At 49.0% G+C, this 12800-nt stretch overlaps 1 long non-coding RNA gene across 2 annotated transcripts in view; it reads right to left on the bottom strand.

Moving 5' to 3' along the window:
* The window catches only part of LOC128335286 (uncharacterized), a 34399-nt gene that overhangs the window by 6605 nt on the left and 14994 nt on the right, over positions 1-12800 (bottom strand). For both annotated transcript variants that reach the window (XR_008311564.1, XR_008311563.1), the window contains exon 3: positions 2049-2174. This is a non-coding gene — a long non-coding RNA (uncharacterized LOC128335286). The remainder of the gene's footprint in view (positions 1-2048; positions 2175-12800) is intronic.

The following is a 12800-nucleotide window of genomic DNA, read 5'->3' as shown; positions in this document are numbered from 1 at the left end:
CTTCCATTTAGTACAGCAATGACCAGACATTAACCAAAGACCCCCGTACAATCCTGGGGGAGTTTCAGCGAACGCTCTTCTCAATATGGGGCAAAGGCCCCTCACGGCTGACTTTAAAGGGGGAATGACTGATAGAGAAGGAGAAGTTTATTAATGGTGATAAGTCAGGTCGGCTAAATTGAGCCTCAATGTTTAGGGGCAGTATATCACCAAATACCAGTTGCAGGGGAGCAACAGCAGGAGAGGGATTCTTCCTTCCTTCCTTCCTCGCTTGTAGGGGAAGATTCCTGGAGGCATCTGGTGGGCCACTGTGGGAAACAGGATGCTGGACTATGTGGGCCATGGGCCATGGGCCTTGGGCCTTGGGCCTGATCCGGCAAGGCTCGTCTGCACTCCGGCAACTCTTTGTTGCTTTCGCTGGAATCTAGATCAGGGTTTCTTAACCTCGGGCCCCCAGATGTTGCTGGACTACAACTCCCATCCTCCCCAGCCATGTCCATTGTGGCTGGGCATGATGGGAGTTGTAGTCCATCAACATCTGGGGGCCCGAGGTTAAGAAACCCTGATCTAGATAGTTAAAGTAAGAACTCACACACGTGGCAGTCTTGGGAGTCCCTGTATAGGGATCCATGCCTTTTTCTAATACAGTAGTTGGAAGACTGAAATGGCCAGGGTCAGTATAAGACTCACTCCCCGTCCCCTCTAAGGAGGAGATGAAGTGGTAAACCTGAATTTGGGCTGCACCTCATCTGCCCCCAAGTTAGGGGTTGCCATGACTGCATATTCCTCCAACCATGTCTGTCTATTCACACACCTGCCCTGTTCACATATCAAGCAGGGGCTAGGATAGGAGGATTCAGAGGCGTAACTATAGGGGGCAGTGGGGGCACGTGCCCCGGGCGCCATCTTTTCTGGTCACGTGGGGGGCGCCGCCATGACCAAAATTTTTTTAAATTTTTTTTTTAAAATTTGTTAATACAAATGTTTCCTGCTCAGTGCAGCAGTGCTGCAGCAGTCAAGGGAGCGCGTCGGTGCCCCCTTCCCCATGAGCGGTCCCTTCCACGCCGCCTGCACCCCCCCCATTGCTTTGCTGGCACCTGGCGGCCAGTCAGTGGCCTGGCTTGGCGGCGGCGGTGGGCACTTGTGAGGAAATACCTAAGTATAATATAGTATGTTGGGGGGGCGGCGGGGGGGCATGGGGGCGCCATTTCAGTGCTTGCCCCGGGTGCCGTTTTCCCTAGTTACGCCTCTGGGAGGATTGCTTGTCTTGTACTAAAAAAAAAAAAGTACAGTTGTGCCGTTGAGCCGGTGTCGACTCCTGGCAACCACAGAGCCCCATGGTTGTCTTTGGTAGAATACAGGAAGGGTTGACCATTGCCTCCTCCCACACAGTATGAGATGATGCCTTTCAGCATCTTCCCATATCACTGCTGCCTGATATAGGTGTTACCTATAGACTGGGAAACATACCAGCGGAGATTCGAACTGGCAACCTCTTGCCCCCTAGGCAAGTTACTTCCCCGCAGTGCCATTAGGTGGCTCTTGTGGTAGCAAGCATGAATTGTCCCCTTTGCTAAGCAAGGTCTGCCCTGGTTTGCATTTGAATGGGAGACTACATGTGTGAGCACTGCAAGATAGGGATGGAGCCACTCTGGGAAGAGCAGAAGGTTCCAAGTTCCCTCCCTGGCAGCATCTCCAAGACAGGGCAGAGAGAGACTCCTGCCTGCAACCTTGGAGAAGCCGCTGCCAGTCTGTGTAGACAGTACTTATCTAAATGGACTAATGGTCTGACTCAGTATATGGCAGCTTCCTATGTTCCTATGAGGTCTAAATGGGACCACAAAGGGGCACACAGGGAAAGTGATGCACTAAATTGCAGCAATGGGATCAGGATGGCGCTCCCAAAGTAATTTCCTTTGTGCAAAAGCAGCTGCAGCGACAATCTGGATCAGGCCACAATATCAGAAAAGGAATCCAACACTTTCTCTGTGCCTCACATCACCCTCCCCTTCCTGAAGCTGCTACTAGCTGCAAAGCGAAAAACTTACAGGGATAGAGTTTCTTCAATAGTACTGCATATTTTTCATTTTCTTCAGCCACGTCATATATATTTGCCCCCAAATTGGGTGTGATCTCTTTATTAATGTGTGTGGATTGGTTGTCTTCTTCTGATCCTGTTGGGAAAGTATTAAAAAATAAAAGGCACCCATAAGTATTCACCTCCACAGCCAACTGCAGCTTTGGGGGCAATTTAAGCCAAGGAGAGGGGAACGAATCAGAGCCCTCTCCTCCCTCTCAAAGGGGGTCCCTTCCCACACCTTCTCTTACATGATAATTCCCAGTCACCAGACTTGGATATGAGGTTTTTGGTTCGGACTGGTTCAGTTAGTTAGTAAGCAATATGCCCCTGCAAACTGGGCCAAGAGGTACCTTTCATAGTGGCGGTTCACTTCTATTTAGCAGGAGGAGAGCAACTGGCCCTCTCCATCCCCAGCACAGCATCCCTCCAGTGGCTGTCGCTGGTGTTCCTTTTCTCCCTCATGTTTCTATTTAGCATGTGAGCCCCTTTGGGGACAGGGAACTACCTTATAGGCCTATGCAAAATCGGATCGGTGAAATTGAAGGGCTTCAGAGAGAGTCCGAACCCAAACGTCCAGCCCAGTTTGGATTGGACTTCTCCAACCCCTTTTGCAAACAACCAGAGCTTTCCAGAGCTCTGAAAGGTCGCTCTTTTTTTTTTAAAGCGATCACGGCAGGGAGGGGAACCCATCTTCTGCGCTCTATCTGCCCACCTTCCTGCCCACCTCTGCACATCTCATTTTTTAAAAGTTTTTTTTCACATTTGCTTGCCCATTCACTCACAAGCAAACAGATTTCCAGGTTACTCATGTGATTCTCTAGTGTTACATCACTTCTCCTGCAACTCTGTGGTGTGAGATAACTTTCCTTTCAGGTGCACAGTGAAAAACCACAGTTACTTTAGAAATATATTTTAAGGTGTGTCTGATCCCAATCCCGATCCCGACATACAGAAGGGTCTAAAGGACCTCAAACCAACATTCGCAGCGTCGGATTAGATCGAGACAGACCCAATCTAATATGTCCATGCACAGGTCTACGATCTTACTCCTTTTCCTATGTAAACCACTTTGAGAACGTTTTGTTGAAAAGCGGTATATAAATATCAGTATAATAATATGGTAAATTCCCTAAACATTAGCTGACATTTCCTGCCTGATTAATGTTAGGGCAAGACCTCCCCCAATCCGTGTTTTAATTTCTAGCACAATAGACCGCTGGAGTTCAATAATGCAGAAGAAGAAGAAAAGCAGAAGAAAAATCTCTCAACCAATAAAATAAAGACCCGGCAAGATTGTTCCGTTCCCAAATGTGCAATTGGAGAATGAAGACTTGTTCACGAGAATATTTGCCTCAAAAGCCGAGGGCTGTCAAAGATCTCCGTGATCACCTGCAGAAGGGATTCTGTGCTAGACGCCAAAGTGCCTATCATTAGAACATCGGAACCTATTTTAGACATAGGCCTGGGGTGGGGCAGGGTGGGGGAAAGGTTAGGGTGCAGCCATGTGGAAAAATTGTAAACGAGACCCCAGGTTGTAAAATATGGCATGTTCCAATGGGTCTAATTGGGAAATGCAGTTGTCAGCATTTCCAGTTTCAAAAAGTTCAGCCAGGGAAGGGATTAATCCACTGCCCATCCCCTAAGATTCCATGGGGCATGAGGCCAGATGGCTGGACCCTCCACAATATGGCTGGCTTCCCCCTTGTTTTTCCAAATGACCTAAAAATTCTGAAACTTGGGATCCTCAGATGTTGATGGACTACAACTCTCATCATCCACAGCTGCAATGGCCAGTGGCCCTCTGACCTTGTGGCTGAGGGTGATGGGAGTTGTAGTCCAGGAACATCTGAGGACTCCAAGTTTGAAAATCCTTCTGGCCTTCAGCCATTGTGGCTCTGGATGATGGGAGTTGATAGTCCGGCAACATCTGGGGACCCCAAGTTTGAGAACCCTTCTGACCCTCAGGCATTGTGACTCTGGATGATGGGAGCTGTAGTCCAGAAACAGCTGGGCGGCCAAAGTTATGAAGTCCTGCTGCAGACCTTGCTCTGGGACCCTGCAAGGCAGGTGAAGCTGAGAGACAGTGACTGACTCAAGATTGCCCAATGACTACCTTTGGACATAATAACAATTAGTTATGGGGTGGCTAACAAATAAAGTTGCTTTTTAAAAATTTAATAATGAGGAGGAGGAGGAGGATGCAGCAAAACCAGAGGCAACCGTGGCAGAGATCCAAGGGTTTGGTCCTCCAGATGTGTATTTATTTATTTATTTATTGCATTTATATCCTCCTCCTCCTCCTCGGAGCCCAGAGCCATGTACATGGTTTGTGTTCATCCTCACAACAACCCTGTGAGGTAGGCTAGGCTGATAGGCAAGTGACTGGCTCAGAGTCACCCAGTGAGTTTCATGGCTGAATAGGGATTTGAACTCAGGTCACTCTGGTCCTAGCCCGACACTCTAACCCAGGGCTGCTGAACTTCAGCCCTCCTGCAGAGGTTGGCCTTCAATGCCCATGATCCCTAGCTATTGGCCACTGTGGCTGGGGATTATGGGAGTTGTAGTCCAAAAACTGCTGGAGGTGGGCAAAGTTGAGCAGGCCTGCTCTAACCACTACACCATGCTGGCTCTTAGCCCCCAAACCTGTCCTGGAACCCTCGCTTACCTTTAAGCCTCTCCGCCAAAACCTCAGATCAAAAAGCAGCTCGGTGTCTTCTGAATTCAGGCTGCACCGTCCAGCTGGAGTTGAAGGTAGGAAGCTCCTCCCTCCCATTTGATTGGCTGCTGCAGCTTTCCTTCACATAAGGAAGACCGCCCAGCCAGTGAGTCACCCGTTGCAGTCTCCCAGACCGCAGATCAGGCTCATCGGACCCACGGTTTGCCGTTATGTGCGAAAGCGGCCAGGGAGTTCTATGGCTGACCAGGGATTTGAACCTGGGTCTCCCTGGTGTAAGTTTAAGGCTCTAACAACTACACCGCATGTGGAGAAGAGAGCTGGTCTTGTGTTAGCAAGCATGACTTGTCCCCTTAGCTAAGCAGGGTCCACCCTGGTTGCATATGAAAGGGAGACTTGATGTGTGAGCACTGCGAGATATTCCCCTCAAGGGATGGAGCTGCTCTGGGAAGAGCAGAAGGTTCCAAGTTTCCTCCCTGGCAGCATCTCCAAGATAGGGCTGAGAGAGATTCCTGCCGGCAACCTTGGAGAAGCCGCTGCCAGTCTGTGTAGACAGTACTGAGCTAGATAGATCAATAGTCAGACTCGGTATATGGCAGCTTCCTATGTTCCTATGTCAACAAATTCAGATCTGGGTGTTGCCCCCCCCCCGGTTGCAAATCACACCCAGCCACAGCTGACAATGTCATATTTTATAGCAGCAAAGTTTGCCACAGAAGCAAAAAAACAACAACACAGGAACGGAAGTCTTCTTTTGTTACTAACTGGGAAAAGGCAGTCCAAAAGCCATTATGAACATTAACTCGTGTTCATTTTGGGCATGAACCTCCTCTCTCTCTCTCTCTCTCTCTCTCTCTCTCTCTCTCTCTCTCTCTCCCCCTCAAACTAGGATAACTGCATTCTGCCGACAGCTATTAACATTCCCAGGAACGAAAATGTTCGTCACCAGATAATGAAAAACAGACATTTAGTAACAATTTCATTTTGCATGTTTAAATATTCATAACGCTCTTCATAAAACCACATTTGCTCTCCTAATGCTCCAGCAATTGTGTTTATGAAATGTCATATTTCTTGTACGCCTTTTCATTATGTCACCCGCTTGTGGGGGGAACACAATTTACTTAACGTCGGCACGGAAGCATTGCTCACATGCAAAGAGACGCCGCCAACAGATTAAGAGCCGAAAATTTCTGGATCTGTGCAAGCTGCACCCCGCCTCCCCACCCCCACCCCCGGCCCACCCTGCCCACTTCTGCACGATAAACGGTTCGCCAATGCAAGCTTTGACGCCTGGCTTAGCTGGGGTTGTTAAGAAAGGGGCTTCATTCCTTTCGCCCTGCCATTGTGCTGACAGCCTGCAGAAATGCCTTTCCCCACCTGGCTGGAAGACATTCAGACCTACAAAGCAGCCCTGCAAATAAAGAGAGTAGTCCACAAGATTTTCATCGTTCATCTGTCCGTATGTACTCATGGCAGTCTTGGGTAGCCTTAAAGAAAGAGAGATCCGATTGGGGGATCGGCAGAGAAGACAAAGCAGAGGGGATTAAGAGCAGTGGTGTAGCCGAGCAAGGGGGAAACAAATGTCCAGAGCCATCGGCGGGGTTGGGGCACAGCTTCAACCCCCCACAACCCCTCGCCTACTCCAGTGCTACAGCAGCAACAGCCACTGATACCCGAGTTCATAGACACCATGCACAACACTGTTGCTGGGTGCGACGGAGGTCCGGTGCTACCCTTAGGCTAAATAGGCAGCCGCCTAAGGCGAAGACCTCAGATGGGTGCAGAGTGTAGAGTGTCAATATGTTAAGAGTGTGAGAAACCAGAATAATGAGTAGAAATATGAGGGGAAAATATTTCTACATTTCCCCCCTACAAAACATGTATTTGAAAATTGAAGTTGAAATTTGGGGGTGGGGGGGTACTTAGCCTTGCCTAGGGCACAAAATAGTCTGGCACCGGACCTGGTGCCTTGCCCACCCCCCTTTGCCGCCATTGAGGAAAGCACTGGCTGGCTGGCTGGGCCCTGCATCAGCGGCCAGCATAGGCTAGCATAGCTGGCAGAGGAGGAAGCAGGCATGGGAAGAAGAGGAAGGCATGGCAGAGGAGGGGATCTTCCCCACTGGAGGGATGAGAACCTAGACATAGGAGGCATGATGGAGAAGGGAACAGGCATGGGACACAATGGTGGCAGCAGGGGGGGGCGGGTGCACATCACGCCCACCCTCACAACCTGTCCAGGGTTCCCTGTCAGTCTTCCGATGTCCCTGAAGAGCAACGAAGACCTTGAGGAACAAGGCTACCATGCCAGACCTGTGCGGTAACCTCTGCAAGCAGCTAGGCACAAACCAAGAACATCTCTAGTCCACACTGATCCATGGAGGCCACTATACAGCTGAAGCCGTGTGGACCAGCCATCCGTTTTTATGGGTAGAGAACCAAGAGTTGACCCCTCTTTGGCGACTTTCGGGTGGATAAAAGGCAGGGCGATTGGAAACAGTTATTCAAGGTTGGCCAGTCCTCCAGTCATAGACACCTGTCCAAAATGTCACAGCCATCTTTGGAAGCTCTTTTTCAAGTGGCCACACCTTCTGAAGCTAAGTGGGTGGGAAGCCGGGAAAGGGACTTCCCCCAGAACACTCCACCCAGGGAGGTCCTCTTGACACCAAAGCTTGCTGTGGCCCAGTGGTGGAGCATCTGCTTTGCATGTCAAATGTCATCGGAACATTGGAAGATGCCTTCTACGGAGTCAGACCATTGGTCCATCTCTCTCAGTGTTGCCTACACAGACTGGCAGTGGCTTTCCAAGGTTCCAGGCAGGAGTCTCTCCCAGCCCTATCCGGAGATGCCAGGGAGGGAACTTAGAACCTTCTTCATGCAAGGCACTCTTCCAGTGAGTTATGGCCCTATCCAATAAGGGGCGAATCTTACAGTGCTCCCATGGAATCTCCCATCCAAATGCAAACCAAGGATGACCCTGCTTAGAAAAGGTGACAATTCATGCTTCCTCTACCCCCACTGTCCTGAGTTCAACCTCCAGGTGAGCCTGCAAAAGACCTCTGCCCGGAACCCTGAAAAGCTGCTGCCCGTCAGAACCTCTTGCAGTGCTGAACATAGGAAGCTGCCTTCTACGGAGTCAGACTCTTGTTCCATCTAGCTCAGCACTGTCTACACTGACTGGCAGCATCTCTCCTGGGCTTAAGAACACAAGAATATAAGAAGAGCCCTGCTGGATCAAGCCCAAGGCCTATCTAGTCCAGCATCCTGCTTCACGCAGTGGCCCACCAGATGCCTCGGAGAAGCCCACAGACAAGAGGTGAGGGCTTGCCCTCTCTCCTGCTGTTGCTCCTCTGCAACTGCTACTCTTCTGATAGAAAATTGGATCGAAATAGCACAAAGCAAGCACTGTCCCAGAGTGCACGCAGGGCTCTTGCTTAGCATCCCATTCGCATGGAACAAGTCTCCTCTCTCCATGCTGGGGGAGAGAGGCGAACTTCCCAGCTCCTCGCCTGAGCTGGGTATGAAATGAGAGACCCATGAGCATTAGGCATCAGGGCGCACGCATGCCTCTCATTTAGTATCCAGCTCATGTGGTGCAGGGGAGTTTGCTCACCTCGCTCTTCACTGGAATGAGGAGGGAGGCGATCAAACTCCTTAGCGCTGGGCTGGTGGATACTCAGAGGGGGGGCGAGGGGGCACCATGGTGGTGGAGGAGTGTGGCTGAGGGGGAATGCCACTCAAACCCCGCCCCCTCCCTCCTATGGACAGCCCTGCCAAAGACCAGCAACACCGTCCATAATAAAATTTCACAGTTGTGCAAATATTATCTCCCAATCCATTGCCAGCACTGAAATTATAAGCGGCTCGGGTGAAACCGTTTATGCTGAAGTGCTCGTATTGTGCTGTATTCGCCGGATTTTCTATCAAAAGGATCTCCCGGACAGACCCAAACCGAAGAACAGAAGTGGCTATTTCTTACCGCTGCAGAAACGCAAGGTGATATTCCGGCTTAATTAATCTGTCACCCCCGGCTCTGCGGTCGAACTGAATGAGAAAAGACAAATCTGCAGCTGAAACCACAGATCCAAATGCCACGCTTCAAAATTAACTATTTAAAAGGGTGGGGGGTGAAAAACAGACTCTGCACAGTGCTGAAGCTAGGAAAAGATCTCGAGACTCTTCCAAGTTGGTTTTAGTCTTCGGAATTCTCTAACCATACCCATCCTTGGCCATGAGCCTTCTTTAGAGAAAATGATTTCACCTTGCTATAATTTACTTTATTGCATTTAGAACTGCGTACCGGAGAGGAAATAGCAGCCACTACAACAATAAAATCAAAAATAGACTTGGAATGACTTTCTAAGTGATCCACCTATATCACTGCTAAACTTAATACTGGATTTATGCCTGTGGTGTTTCAGGTTAATCCATTCCTTGATCCAGGCCAGCTTTTGAATGGGGCTTTAGTTACTTGTATTCCAGTCCCGGAGTGGAGGCGGGGCTAACAAACAGCCAGCAGCAAGAGCACAGAAAAGCAGTCTGTACCTGCCTCTCTGTACATAATATCTATTACGTTAAACTATTAATATTCCCGATTCCACTCCACTGCCTTGTCCTTGCAGACCACAACCCTTTCCCTTGGATCCTACAATGCCCAGGGCTGGCCACAAGGCCGAATTATGCCATACTGAGACCCAAAGCTAAGTCAAGCTTAAAGGACCCTATAACACTACCCAAAAAAAGGTTATATTGGCAAAGATGCAACAAAAAACTAATAATCTAACAAAACGTTGTCTTGCAATCAGCCTATTTGCATTAGAACTAGCTTTAAATGAACGTACATACAATAAATTATGAAATTCACTCTCTTTTTCTGTATTCAGAAGACCCTCATAATGCGAGGCTCTAAGCCAGGATTGCTCAACTTCAGGCCTCCCGCAGATTTTTTTGGCCTACAACTCCCATAATCCCTGGCTATTGGGTACTGTGGCTGGGGATTATGGGAGCTGTAGTCCAAAAACAACTAGGGTGCGAAAGCTGAGCTGGCCTGCCCTAAGCTGTAGCTTACTTAAAGTAAATTGTGCCATTGAGTTGGTGTCGACTCTTGGTGACCACAGAGCCCTGTAGTTGTCTTTGGTAGAATACAGGAAGGGTTTGCCATTGCCTCCTCCCACGCAGTATGAGATGATGTCTTTCAGCATCTTCCTATATCGCTGCTGCCCGATATAGCCAGTGGGGATTCGAACCGGCAACCTCTGGCTTGATAATCAAGTCATTTCCCCACTGCACCATTAGGTGGTTGCAGCTTACTTACCTTGTGCCTAAATCCAGCACTGACCAGCATGTCCACTAGGCAGACCGAGATGATTGCCTTGGGCACCAGTTCTTGGGAGGCACCATGTGCTTTGCTTTCCCTTTTCAAGCAACCACTGTCATGTTGGAGTGCCCATTCCCTCTCCTCCCTGGAGGGGGAGTGGGGGGGCAGAGAAAGAGAAAGAAAGAAAGCCAACCTTGCTTTGCTTTGCTTTCTCACCCATCCCAAACTCTCTCCCTGGTGAATTAGCAGCCTGAATGGCTCAAGTTCAAGCCAGGGGCCCCCCACTAAAGTCAAGGTTCACCTAGGACATCAAAAATCTTAGGGCTGACCCCAAAATGCCAGAAGTACATGCCTGCTGCCCCAACTTACATTATTGTCAGTGTCTGCAGCAACATCATCCCTCCAGAAACTGGAGTAAGGAGGAACACAGAATCATGTCAGAACAGTTTTTTAATGTATATCACCTTTCCTCGAAGGAGCTCATCACGGCACCCACGGTTCTCCCCTCCTGCACTTCATTGTATTCTCACAACAAACCTGTATGGTAGGTTAGGCTGAGACAGTGATTCATCCCAAGTCAACCAGGGCTGACTTCATCCAGTGCTGAACGAACTTTTGAATCTGGTTCTCCATGATCCTAACCTGACACTCTAACCACTGCACTCCACAGTCTCTTCCTCAAGGCTGGCTCCAGATTTCAGGGGGAACACGTTAACAAAGGACCTCCCATGGGTGCTCTCCTCCTAGGTGGGCTCCAAGAGAGTCACTCCATTGCCCCACACTAAGATTATGGACACAGACATAGCTGGTCTCAGCAGTCATCAGAGTGAACGCAAGTACAAGACCAGAGTCCACCTTTCTATCCCAAACATGACCAGCCACAGGCCAAATGCCCAAATGGTTCCTCATGCAAATCCAATTTTCATGTCTTAAGAATCAGGATTTCCAAAAGCAACAGGGTGGTACATTTTCAAATGGTCCTTCAGTTTAGTTGGGGTGTGCATGGAACCGATTCCGGCTGTTCAGTTCGGATTCGTATTTACACCCACAGTTCCCCCCTCCTGCACTCCTCACCGGATTCCTCACCGGATTCCACGTTACTCCTCAAATCACCAAGCTGGTTCCCAACCAGCTCAATTAGAACAGTGGCAGGTTCGGCTCCAACTTGGCCTGAGACCCCTTTTTTGTGGTCCGGTCCGGTTCGAGTCCAAACTGGTCGAACTGGCCTGGTTCTATTTGAACCAGGTGTGAATATAACCAGTTCCACATACCCCTATAGTCCAGTACAACCCTGTATGCACAACCAACTCTTGAGGATTAAAACCACTATTACATGGAGGTGGGGAAGAACTGTAAAAGTGTAAAAAATATATATATCCATTTAGGATTACATACACAGCATCATGTTTCTTGCAGGTAAATGACACTCACATATCCAGAATTAGCACTCCAGACAGGGGCGTTGTTAGGTACTTAAAAGATCCGAGGCCTAGGCACACAGCCCTCCTTTTGATAATTAAACTCAATCACACCCTCCCCCAAGAATTATCATGTATGTTCTTTTTTAAGTCCCTAGTACCATATTTACCCAAACAGAAGACGAACCTGAAGACAACTCCCTTAAAATGTATGGGATAAATATAGGTTATACTATTTACCCGCAGAAGACTAGAACTTGGTAGGGTTGCAATGAAGGCCTTGGAAAGGATATTTAGATGCTGTGACGTGTCTATACCTACAAAGATTAGAATCGTTCAGACAATGGTTTCTCCCGTGACACTCTATGGATGCAAAAGCTGGACTTTGAAGAAGCAAGATAGAAAAAGTATTGACACTTTTGAACTTTGGTGCTGGAGAAAACTTTTGAGGATACCATGGACCACCAGGAACACAAACAAATGGATCACAGAACAAATCAATCCAGAATTTTCACTCCAGGCACAAATAATGAGCTCAAACTATCATACTTTGGACACATTATGTGAAGACCCAGCTCCCTTGAGAAGTCCATCATGCTGGGGAAATGTTGAAGGAAAGAGAAGAAGAGGACGACCAGCAGCAAGGTGGATGGACTTGATTACGACAGCATTGACTGCACCACTGAGAGACCTTCAAGGCCAAGTTGAAGACAGATCATCCTGGAGAGAATCTATCGATGTGGTCGCTAAGAGTCGGCACTGATTTGACAGCACTTAATCAATCAATCGATTTACCCAAAAGGAAGAGGACCTTGAATTTGAGATGACCGCCTCCTCCCCCCCAAAAAACCTAACATCAAAGAACTTGGGGGAAACTGAGTCTTGGATTCAGGTAAATGCAGTATTATAATCCAGCACCTATGAAGGTGGAAACAGCAGAGAGCCAGGCGGGGCTAGGAGTCCTCTCCCATGCTCTGTGCAGGTGCCACCACGGCTACACTTTCTCTCTGGAAGAGGCAATGGAGGAGGGAGGTGGCTGGTGAGATTTGGGGTTCTGAGCCATTCATTCAGGCCCATGCCCCATGGGTCACCCCCTGATGACCCTGACTCAAGAGACCGATGGCCACGTTGGGTACCACCCTGGTGTATTAATGCTCCAGATATAGCATCTGTAGGTCTAAGTATTAAGGGGCCACAAGGAAGTAAGCCACTGGTGTCAGGTTTCAGTCAGATCCAAACAGCTGGGTACGGGGAACAGATCAACCTTCCTACCTGTCTGTATGCAGGGCTGACCCCAGACTGAATGGCTCC

The sequence above is a fragment of the Hemicordylus capensis genome, chromosome 11 (assembly GCF_027244095.1).
Source record: "Hemicordylus capensis ecotype Gifberg chromosome 11, rHemCap1.1.pri, whole genome shotgun sequence".
Classification (NCBI taxonomy): Eukaryota; Metazoa; Chordata; class Lepidosauria; order Squamata; family Cordylidae; genus Hemicordylus; species Hemicordylus capensis.
The sequence above is the reverse complement of the archived record's forward strand: the minus strand, read 5'-3'. Positions and strand labels throughout refer to the sequence as shown.